The following is a 12,270-nucleotide window of genomic DNA, read 5'->3' as shown; positions in this document are numbered from 1 at the left end:
GCAGATTTAAAAGCTGAATCTGATGAATCTTGCCTTTTTTTTTCCTGGTCTTTTTCTCAAGGACATCAGCCTATTACAGAGGAGAGGAAAAACATCAAATGGATGAGAGGAGAGAAGAATTTTGGTTTGCCACAACTCTGATACCCCCCACCCCACCCCACCCACCCCCACCCCCACTCCATCTCCAGACTCCCACTCTCTGCTCCGCATAATGGCTCTTTTTGGCAGGCACGCTCACAGAAGCAACAATATTTGTCTAGGTTTGTTTTTGTGTTGTGCTAAAACATGTTCTGTGTTATTTATTTGTTTAATATGTCTATTTGAACGAAATTGCAGCTCCGTGAGGCTTTATTTAACCGCAGCTGTGTTTTGAGCTGAATGCTAAAATCAGCATGCTGACAGGTTTACAATGCAAGCAAGCTACATCTGCTCAGCAAATATAATCATTAACATATTCACAATCTTAGTTTAGAGTGTTAGCATGCTAACATCTGCTTTTTAGTACTAAACACAAAGTACAGCTGAGGGCGATGGGAATACTTCAACAGGTATTTATTCATAAAGTATTGGATAAATAGAAATTATGATAACCCTTAACCTAACAGTTATGATGGTGCTAGAGGAAATGCCCAGAGGAACGCGGTAATCTCTGCTAAATTTAATGACAATCCATCCAGTAGTTACATCGTCTTGGAACCATCAGTGCCTGTACAAAATGTTGTGCTAATCCATCAAGTAGATGTAGAAAAAACTTCAGTGGATCAGTGAACACGCTGACCTGCTGGTGGATATAGATGAGAAGTAAAAGGGCACACCGAAAATGAGCCAGGTTCATCCTCTGGGGACCAAGAATGTCTGTTCAAATTTTCACGGCAATTCATCAAATAGCTGTTCAATTTATTCAAAAATCAAACACGTTACCCCCATGCTGGCACTGGAGGAAAAGCCAGGCAGTCAACGAAGTGAGTAGGGTTCATCCTCTGATGACCATGAATGTCTGCACAACATTTCATGACAATTCATTCAAGCTATTTCAGTCTGAACATCAGCAACATGGACATTGCCATTCCTAGAGCTGTGCCGCGAGCATGACTGAAAGTGAAAAAAAAAATTGATCATGAAAAACAAGACAGATGTGAAGTATTATACACTGTTGCCCATAAAGTTGGAATAATTTTGTTTTCAGACACAATCCTCTGTTTATTCCTATTTAAATGCATCAGTTATCACTTTTGACCAGGTGCAATGATTACATTATGTGTCCCAGTTACCCAGGTGAAATGAAATAAATCACATTGTCACAATCATTTCATGGAAAGAGGTAAAAAATATTTTATTCCAACTTTATGAGCAGCAGTGTATGTAACTATAATATCATACATCTCCATCTGTCCGTCTCTATGTCTCTCTCTCTGTTTTCATACACCAGATGAAGAATAGAGTTAAAGAGCACCAACAGAGGAGGATAAACTGTGCAGAGGTGAGGTGAAGGAAGGAGTTAAGGGGATGCGAGGAAAGGAGAGAGGAGGCACGTAGTAGGCAGGAGCTGCTCGGCACATCTGCTGTGTTTTGCTTTTTTTTTGTCCTCCAGTTTTTACTCTCTGGTTTCGCTTTTGGTCCATTGTTGGAGTGTTTGCTTCTCCTCCCCCTAACACTAATGCAAAGCGTACACACATGCACACATTCAGGCGCAACAGAGTGTGTACATGGAGTCCTGTGTCAATCATTCCCACCAGCTGCTTATGGGCTTGTGATAAGCAGTTGTAATTAGAGATTTAAACTCCCGTCTCACTCTCTTTCTACTTCTTTCTCACACAAACGCGCACCCTTACTCGCTGACAAACTCCTAAATCTCTCTCTCTCTCTCTTTTCTCTCTAACTGACTCATGCTTGCTCTCCCTTTCAACTACTCCCCCTTCATTCAGCCAAATTGGCACACTCCCTCTCTCTCTTTTTCTCCCCCCTCTCTCTCTCTCTCTCTCTCTGATGGGATGTCAGTGGTGGATTTTTGCCTATGGGTGTAGATGTAGTGGGAGCTGGGAGCTGATTCCTCTCTTGTGTCTCTCTGTAAGTGTTTCAAGCCTTTGCAGCTGAGACCAGATTGTCTCTGGATTTTATTTCTTAGCTGGAAAGAAAGCATCAAGACCTACGGGGGAATGTTACAGTGAGGTACGATGCCACTTGTCTCCTTTTTGTCTGTGTGTTTTCTCTGTTGTTCGCTGTTGCTATGTATGTGTTACTCTGTGAGTTTTGGTCACAGAAGGCCCGATGACACACTGTTGGGCCACTGTCAGTTTGTTCTCACTATGATTTTGAATGCTTTATCCTTTGCATTGATTCATTTCCATAAGTAAACATCTCACAAAAAAGTCAAAAGTCTTTTTTCTGTCTGTATTCATTAAGGTTTATATATTTTCCAAGGACTATTTCTTTTTCTTAAATGGCATTATCTTTGTTCACTGCCCGTAGAATGCCCTTTGTTTCTTTCCCCTTTTTTCCCTTCTTGCATGCTGTTGTTTGCCCTGAGATGTTGCATGTGTGCCGGCTGGCAGCGCAGCAAAAGGGAAACAGGTTTGTTGGCTTGTTCGCTGCACACACAAACATGCACCCATCCAAAAAGCCCTTGGGCTACTGGATGTCAGCTGGGAATCGTCCCAGTTTCAGAGGACCTTGGGCAACTTTCACCCAAAAGCTGTGTGGTGGTGTGATGTGCACAGTGTCTGCCTGTGTCTCATTATTTAGAGAAAGTGAGATAGAGGGAGAGTCAAAAAGCAAGAGAGGCAGAGACGGAAGACATAAGGGAGGGAATTAGAGACAAAAAACAGAGCATAGTGGTGGGCAGACATAAAAAGCAGAGAAGAGACAGAGAGAAGAACACATTTTGTACTCTGTAAAGCTAATGTGACAGAATGTAGAACATAACTCTGGATGTGTCACCCCACAAAACTCTGCTTTTGTTTCATAGGGGCTCACAGATGGGCTCTTTCAGACGGCTGAGAGTCTACACACCCCAGCGTGTGTTTGTGTGTGTGTGTGTGTGAGAAGTGAGTTCATGTGGGTTGAAGTTGTTGGTGTGTTAAACACTGTGTAAAAAATAAATCATGGTAAACTGATGTACAGGAAGGAACAGCGCTTTCGATCACCCCCCACCTCCATCCCTTTAGCAAGATGTGTGTGTATGTGTGTATGTGTGTGTGTGTGTGTGTGTGTGTGTGTGTGTGTGTGTGTGTGTGTGTGTGTGTGTGTGTGTGTGTGTGTGTGTGTGTGTGTGATACACCCATCTGTCCTCTTACTCAGCCAGATTGTGGGCCTCTGTCTGGCAGCATGGAGGTATCACTCTCTCTTTATCTCCACCACACGCCATTTTCCAGCAAATGCATTCCAGTCTCTTTTGTTTCTTCTCCATCTTCTACACTTTATAATACTGTATGACTATGAGTGCATTGGTCTTTGGGTGTAACTGGCAAGAAACAAATGTCTGAAAACTGTTGTCTGACGGTCTGTGACAGGACGCAGCCCAGTCCCCTGTGCTGTGGTCAGCTGTTGAGCCACATGGTCTCAAGACTTAGTCACCACCCTCCCTGATAATTATGGGTTGATTTATGAGCAAGAGTGGATGATGACGAAGAGCGGGATGAAGGGGGAGGATGGGATGGCTGTGCAAAGACTTATCCCCACAAGGAAGGTTTTTGATGGATCTGCTGCTGTCAGAACTCCAGAGGTGTTCAAGGAATATACAGGCCCCCCCCACCGTTTCACTCATGTAAAGCAGCCCACCAGCTGTGTTGCGATGCTGAAGCCCCGTGGCTTTGGCAAGATTTAAATGACACCTTTTATGCATGATTAAAGAGGGCAATATGTATTCGCAGAGGTCTGTGAGGACATTTTCTGTGGTTGTGAAAGTCACGGCTGCACAATATTCAGAAAGTTAAAACTAAAAAATACTGCCACCACCTGTTTACTTGAATATTTCTGTCTGCTCTCTGATCAGTCAAGTCAAGCTGGAGAGAAATTCCTGTTTGCTAACACCTCTAACTGTGGGCCTCCTATTGGTCAGAAGCCTTTGTCTGCATTTCTTATGTCTAACCCTTGGTCTGTCTACCAGTTGATCTATTCTTAGACGGGACTAGCCGGTTACCATGCTTACTGGATTTCCAGCTCCTCAGACAGACATCCCAACTCACCCCCCACCCACCAGTACACAGGCACATGTACACACAGACACAGACTAGATAGATGCATTTCATGTGCCTGACGTCAGAGAGCAGACAGCTGACTGCGCAGACAGAAGTGGGGGTGGGATGGGATTAAGACAGTTTCTGTCCATCTGAGGCTTCATACAATTTTTTTCAACAAATGCATAAAATCAGTGGATACTTGGAAAATGTTTAGAAGATAATTGAATTACTTAAATTGTGAAATTAAAGTTGTATTGAGTAATCTGCTTCAGAGAATTATTTTGCTGTTACAGTCAGTTGATCATGTCCAATGCTGGAAGTAGGAGCTTAAGTGGATGAACTCAAAATGAAAACAGGAGATTTAATGCATAACCTTTCTTCCTCCTGTATACATATCTCTGGCGTCCGCATGAGTTGAAGAGTGATTTTGAGATGCGGATGAAATCCCAGACTATTCTTATAAGTGAGGCCCAAGGGACTGGACAGTTGGTCGACTCAAACAGCAGCTATAGCTAATGACAGGTGGTGGGAAGCACTGCTGGCAGCAGCAGCAACAACATGTTATTTGGGCGTGGAACATTTCCAGCAGGCTAAGATTAAATCCAAGACCTTTGGTCTGAGATTTTCCCCATCTGATGAAACAATATCATCAAAGCAGAGCTGTCCACATGGGTTCAGTAATAAACAGGTGCATACAAAGATTGACCAATATGATAGTCTTTGTCAGAGGTGGGGGGGGGGGAAGCTGCTCCCCAAGTGACCTCATCTTTCTATAGAAGACTTCCTCATACTAATGCAGGCTTGCTGCCACTGGCATGTGACTGGCGGCCTTGCAGACTTTGTTTCCCTTCCAGGGCTATCATTGGACATGATGTCAGTAAGGGACATCGATGTCAGGGTCAGTGTCTGGGCTTGCCAGGACTTGACTCTGCTACATTTGTGTGTGTGTGTATGAACATGTATTGCCTCTCACCTGTTTGGACCCTGAACTGAAATGGCAGAGCTGAATTTTATTTGTAGATGGAGTGGTAAAAAAAAAAAAAAAATCTAGGTGAAGTGGGCAGTGCTGGAATTTACACTTGTTAAAAGAAAAAAAAAAGAGCAGCCCATATTTTGCGGCACTTGAACGTTATGAGGGTAATTTAGTGTGTAGGAGTGGGAGCTGAAATGACTAGATTGTGTGACATGGAAAGGATGGTGACAGCGGAAGATGGTAGAGGTCCTTCTCAGCGAGAGGCGAGATAGAAGAAAAGATAGAAAAGAGGGGCCGAGAGAGTATCTCAGGAAGCAGCTGGTTCTCTCCTCTTTCTGGAATGTGTATGAGGGCAGGTGCATGACATGTAGCCGCTTCACTGCTCCCATCTCTATCAAGCCTCCAACACACACACACACACACACACACACATGCACGCACGCACACATGGACCCTCCCCCTTGCAAACAAACACTTGTCCACCTACCAGGTTGTCTTGCTTGCAGCTAGACAATGTAGCGTATATTAGAGTGCTGAGTAGGAGCCCAGCTGCAGAGTCGTGTTAATGATTTGAACAGCATTGGTTAAGTATTCCCTTTAAAAACTCTGCTTTGATCTGACTGAGAAGCCGTGGGGGGATTTTACACTGAGATGAAAGATAATGTCTGGCTGTGATGTTTGTGTGCCTGATTTCAAACATGTCATCTCTCACATTCAACCCATAATCAAATTAGGTCAATACTTAATGGGGCATGATGCTCCCCTCTGAAAACACTATGATACACTCCCACTTACTATCATGCTGATATTCTGTGGATCTCTGTCAAACTGTAGTTTATAACAGTGGGCATGAGAGAGACAGAGGATATGTTGATGGTGGAACACAGTGACGGTGGAGAGAGAGGACTGAAGGTGAAGGATAATGTGAGAGGAGAGGAGACAGAGAACATATGGAGGAAGGAGCACTAAAGGACTTAAAGTTAGTCTTGTATTCTCTGTTCATTTCTCTAACTGTGGATAAGAGATCTGAAGAGAAGAATAATGTCTAGTTGAAGCAACAATTCAGGCTATATATACTGTGAAGGGAATTGCTTCGGCTTTGGATTACAGGTCCCTCCCTCAGGTGTGTATGTGCGAATTCTATGTATGTGTGAATTTTTCATTCCCCTGATGGACCTCAATTCCAAGATTTAACACTCACTCATCCCTGAACTTCTCCTGTCTCTTTTTCTCTGTACTTACCTCCACCTCTTTTGATCCTTCTTACATTTACCAATTGACCTTAAACCAGAGAAGAGGGAGTTTAGCTTGCAGCTGGAGCCATGACCACAGACTTACCTGTGTGACTGGGGGATGAGATGAAGATGAATGCAATAAAGAGTTGTCAGAGTAAAGTGTGATAACTTCAAGGGCACATACTGTACTGGTGCAGTGCTTATAGATTTAACAACAGCATGACAGATTGCTGTATGAGTATTAGCAGTCCAACATATAGTCACAGACAGACTGAACTGATGAGAGGCACATTATGCTGTTAATTGTGAAAAATGAAGGTCAAAGCTTCCAACATATCCAAACACACTAATTTTCTTTCTGTGCAGACTATTACTGATGAGTGGGTATGCAGAGCTGCAGACTATTATTCAATTTAAACATCAGATAAGTAAGATATTGATTAACATTTAAGACAAATCAATAGCATATCGTCTTTATCTGTATTTCAGACATTTTACTGTTAAGGATCTACAGTCTGTATTGCAATTCGTTGAAGAAAGAATTGGGGGGTGTAACATAAGCAAAGTAGCCCTAATAAAACAAAAAATAAAGATACCATAGCCTGTGCCAGATCATCTGACAGACAAAAATTTGTAGCTTTGTAACTTTCAGAGAAAAGTTGGCTAATCTCACCAAGCTACTATTGTTATTATTGCTAATGTAAAAGTTAGTTACAGGAATGTTAAAGTTAGCTTCAGGTTCACAGCTAAAGGGAAACTTAAGTTACAGTACTGAGCAAACTCTGTCTTTTGCACCTCTTACTGTTGTGGAAGAGTGTATACTATATAGATATATTTTATATCTATACTTTACATATATTTAAAACCTCCCCCTAAACTTCAAACTGTGACAACTTTATTTTATTTATCAAAGCAAGAGAGGATGGTTTCCCTGCGTTTTTCCCATTTAGACCACGTTGGACCAGGTCCATATCAATAACAGCTACATTTTAAGAGCCTGTCCCGGACAAGTTAATAACAATTTCAGATTTGTAAATTAATAAAATAATTAATAAAATTAATTACATTTGACCTATTATATTTCTGAGAACACACAAAAAAGGGATTTCACCTGCAGTACCGTAGGTTATTTTATTAACAAATTAACTAATTTGTTAATTAACAAATCAGTTTATCCTCTTGTCCATGTAGTTCATGTGTTCCGGTCGGCCGACGCCTTACCCAACCTGTTCCCAAATTAACGCATTACTTTACGGTAACGATACTGCAATGGGACAGACACACAAGAGTGGGGAAGAAGAGGTAAAATTAGGCATGATAACTTTTAAGTTCATATCTTTGAACGGGAGTATTACTGGCTACAAGGAAGCACCCTACAGGTTTGAAAGAGGTAAACCAACTGCATCACGACAATGCAAACACTCTGCGTCACTTAGTTGCTAGTTAGATGCTAATTGATGCTAGTTGGCCAAACTCCTCTACTATGAGAAGGACAAGGGGAACATAACCGCTGTTCACTGAAAAGGTCAGAACAATTATTATGGTTTAAAATGATTGCATTGGTTTGAGTTTCGGTTTTAACAGTGTGGAGCAATATTATCTATGCAGTGGATTTTTACTGACTTGACGTTAGCGTTAGCCTTATGCGGATATAAATAATCTAACGAGCCTCTGCCTGAAGGGACTGACTTAAACTAGCTGTGACTCAAACAGCATAAGTTAGTAATCCATAATGTCGACTATATGTACAGTGTATGTGGCTAAGCTGCTCGACTGTCCAAAATTAGGTTTTCAGCTCTAATAGTGATGAAATAATAGAGATTAAAAAAAAAAATACAAACTTTTATTAGGTAACCTCTCCCTGCAGTTTATGATATCAGGATACATTAGTTGACTGAAAACTTGTACGTAATTAGTGGTAGGGTAAGACTAGTATGTCCAGACCTATCTCAGTGTAAGACTAACCATTAATTATGTGAGAAGTAACTGTGAGATTAACAATGTCAAGCGAGGGATTGGTGCAGACAGATGGAAAGATTTTCCAGAAGAGCAGCAGGCGAAGCTAATTAAAAACCAGATGATGCGGGAAGCGATAGGGGAGAAAGGAGATCCCCCTTATTTCAGACATACCCTGCTCTCTTTCTGTCTTCCTTTGGGGCTTCTTTATTTACTTGGTCACTGCTTAATTACTTTTTGTACCTCTGCCTCTGTGTCTTTTGTTTCACTGCAGACTGTGTCCTCAGATAATGTCTGACAAGTAGGTTTTTTAATTTTTTTTTAACCCCATGTGTCTTTGTCTCTGTTTTTGATCTGTTCCTCTCTGTGTGTGTGGTTGAGATACATATTGGAGAATTAAAATATGAAAACAGTGGGATCGTGAGTGGTGAGTGTGCAGGGTGAAATGGTTGAAGTGAGGCCGTCATCAACATCTTGAGCCTGTGACGGTTGTGGGGGCTTGCTCGGAGAAGAAATGTGGACTGAGCAAGAAGGCAGCTTGTGCTTGAATAAAGGAGAAGGCTTCAGACAGGGTGATAGTGTGTGTAAGTGTGTGTCTTTGTTTGATTTGTCTCTCAATGACCATGTTTTCCCCCACGCCTTTCCAAGGTCAACATGGGGATTATTAGCAGAGGGGCACCTTAATAATGACGGTGGTGGTCATTAACTATTCATCACCTCACGGTGCACTGCAGGGCCGAGTGTTTGGTTTTATGTGTGAGTGCATTGGGGAGTTACAAACACATCTATGCATCAGCATTTAGGCTGCATTACATGTTGTGTTTTTTCTGTATGTCTGTGTGCAAATAAGACAGCTGCCTTACGTCCAAACGAGAGACTTCAAGGCGACCCTGATGAGGCTCTGTTGTGTCTCCCTCATCCGGCAGTTCTCTTTGCCCTTTCTGTCTTTATGGGTCGCCTTGAAAAAAGTATGTTTGTTTGACCACAAACTCCCTCAGGGCGTGTATGCTACATGAGGTGAATCTGGGACGCCTCCCCTTTTTGTGTTTTGTACCCTCCTACTCATTTTTTACACCAGCCCGGCAGTGTAATAAAGGAGAAGAAAGGGGGTGGATGCAAGTGAGGCTTGGGGTGTAACTGTACCCCTCAGATGGAGTAAGTGGGCTGGCTTCACTGGGGTCTGGAGAGGGGGAGGGACATAGACAGAGAGAAAGAAAGGCAGACGTAGAAGAATGAACAGGTCCAAGCGGCAGAGTTGCCATGGCTACGGAGAAACGGATGAATGAGTGACATCACAGTGGCGGGGAGGTGAGAGAGTGTGAAATTGATTTGGTGGCGGAGCACGGGGAGGCGGCTCTTGTTGGGTTTTTCGTCGGGTAGACACATTTCTCTCTCCTCCGTACCCTGGTGTCTCCTGTGGTCGGGCTCTCACCGGTAAGGCTCCGCTTTTCCTCTGTTCCCTCCTTTCTCATTAGAGCGAAGGCTGATTTTGAGGACGATGGCGAGTGTATGTGTGATTTTCGCTCTGGTAACTGTCTTCAGGTCATGACAACATGTGAGACGAACACAGAGAGATAGGGGACATGTGTGTGATAGTGGTCATAGATGTCATGTGCTGCTCCCAGCATGCCACAGGGAATGAAAGGAAAGGCAGATGTGCTGTGCAGTTGTCATTGGTCTAAATATATCATGAGATGCTTAGTGTGGAAGAATGTGTGTGTTTCCGACAGGGAATGAACAGCTGATTGTGCAGGAATGATTTCAGTGTGCTGTGAGAAATCTGGGGTACATGTATAGGTTGTCACACTTGAGTGCTGTACTTGAGCATGAACCTGTTGTGATTATGTTTATGTCTGTTAGAGAGAGACATGCTGTCTTGTTGTGGTGTTGTTGTAAAGAAACTTGGTGTGCTGATACTTTCAGTTTTCATGTGACAATGCTCTGGCACCTTTTGGAAAATTGTCTTATCACTCCACAGTGAGATCAAAGCACAGGGTCAGCTACTGAACAGCACCCTCGGAGCTGGTGAAGTCTCGCTGAAAAACACTTCTGCAGAGAAGCTGCTTCTCAACAGTGCAGTGTGAAACGGGCTCCTTCAATTCAAGGGTGGTCTTCTCCCTGCTGTGAGTTCATCGGCAAAGCCTGTGCCAGTCATCTGGATGTGTGATTAATGATGAAGCTGACCTGCATTGACCCCTGAGGGACAAACAGACAGAACTGAAGAGCAGGGGCTAGAGATCACAACAAGGCCAATCACAATCCTTAGCTCAGTGTCTCCTCTCTTTGGCCAGCATCCTGAATGGAGAAACAGATTACTTCAGGGATTTAAGGATCAACATTTAGTATAGATTTGGAAAGAATAATCCATTACCAGGACTATCAGTTGTCTACATATCTGTTGGAATGCATCTTGTCTCACATTGTTGAAGTGAATTTGGGGTGGTGGTTTGTTTCACATCTTTTCAGTGGCTACCATCAAGGCCACATTGTTGCTGAGCAGAGCATACAAGTGCCAAGGCCTCTGTACTGAAGGCAATCTTGTGTTTTGGCCTCTTGTGACAGTCATGTGTGAACCGTGCTGACTGTTTGTATCTAGGGAGAATATGCAAAGAGATACATTTACATTTTGAATTAGCATTTAGTCATTTAGCTGCCGCTTCTAACCAGATTATCCTGTTTTATTTAGAAATCACAGCAACCATATATGTTGTGTAAGGGTTAAGGGTTTGTGTCTCGACACATGTAACGCACTTACCTGCACTTTTACAGCGGAGAGTTCAGGAGAAAAGGCAGAATGTTTAGTTGCAAACAGAGCTAAACAAAAATGATTATTGTTGTGTTAAAGAGGGAATCAGTCAGTTCAGGGTGGAACATTTGCAATAGAGTTTAGTGGAGCAGTGTTGATGCTCTGAAGGTGTCTTTGAAAAGGAGTGCGAGAAATCAGTCTGTTCAGCTTCAGATCTGTTGGTAGGCTCAGGGCATTAATTATGAATAGGAGGGGGATGAATACACATTAGGCTATTTCAGACAGTTTAGTGTGGTGTCACACAGTTGTACTTTGTGTGATGAGATTGCAGTGCAACTTGGAATTTTATACCGTGGCTCCAGTTCTATCATGAGATCCCGAAACCCCTCTCCCAAAACAATACCAATGGCCTCATATCCCTTGCATATAAATCTTGTTATCTTATTGCTGATAGCATTTTTATGTGCTTCTGGTAAGTGGCCTGTTGAAACTGAGTGTGCCAGATAGCAGGCAGTCAGGCGAGGTTGTACATTTGACATTGCTCCTCTCGTCTGTAGCGCTGCCGCTGCCTCACTTGGGTGGCAAGCTAGCAGGTGAGTCTGTGGATTTCTTGTCGCTGTATTGTAAGATAGCCTTGCACAAAGTTGACAAACAGCCATCTATGGTGTAGAACCCAATATACTTCCACACACGGCTTCTCAGATGCTTTGGTGTCATAATTGTCCCCTCAGGACGGGTTTGCTCACGAGTGTCCTCCATTTTTGTGGCAAACAACATAACATTACTAGCTTAGTTTACTGATGGGTCAATAGGGCATGCCATAGGTCAAGCTGAGAGTTAAGTTTTAGAGCACCCTCTGCTGGATCACAAGGCAAACTTCTTCAAATAGTCTGTTGCATGTAGAGACTGAGTTTTGAATTCAAACAGGTCGTTACAGTTTGAATATGAACTTTTTAACCCATGTTTGAACCAATGTGACAGCCCAGTAGGTGTGGGTGACTGTTTTTGCATGCGCAAAGTCCTTGTACAGCATACATTTGTATATGTATTGTGAGGAGATATTTGAGTGGATGTTAAAGGACTCCAGTACAGACAATATAAAGCAGTGCATGCTAATGTTTTAAGTCAGTTTAAGTGAATGACTGAATCTGCCAGTGTTTTGGATTGTATGGTCGGGGGCAC

The 12,270-nt window shown here is 42.8% G+C and overlaps 1 protein-coding gene across 2 annotated transcripts in view; it reads left to right on the top strand.

The window, feature by feature from the left end:
• The first annotated feature begins 2,019 nt into the window (after positions 1-2,019).
• The window catches only part of myo16 (myosin XVI), a 96,574-nt gene continuing 86,323 nt past the window's right edge, over positions 2,020-12,270 (top strand). The window contains exon 1 of one of the 2 annotated variants that reach the window (XM_056389431.1): positions 2,020-2,169. The gene's annotated coding sequence lies outside the window, so the exon portion shown is untranslated. Of the gene's footprint in view, positions 2,170-9,472; positions 9,777-12,270 lie in introns of those variants that run through there. The other variant, XM_056389430.1, reaches the window with a different exon arrangement.

This window comes from Seriola aureovittata, chromosome 11 (assembly GCF_021018895.1).
Source record: "Seriola aureovittata isolate HTS-2021-v1 ecotype China chromosome 11, ASM2101889v1, whole genome shotgun sequence".
Taxonomy (NCBI): Eukaryota; Metazoa; Chordata; class Actinopteri; order Carangiformes; family Carangidae; genus Seriola; species Seriola aureovittata.
Note: the sequence above shows the minus strand (reverse complement) of the source record. Positions and strands in the feature narration are given on the sequence as shown.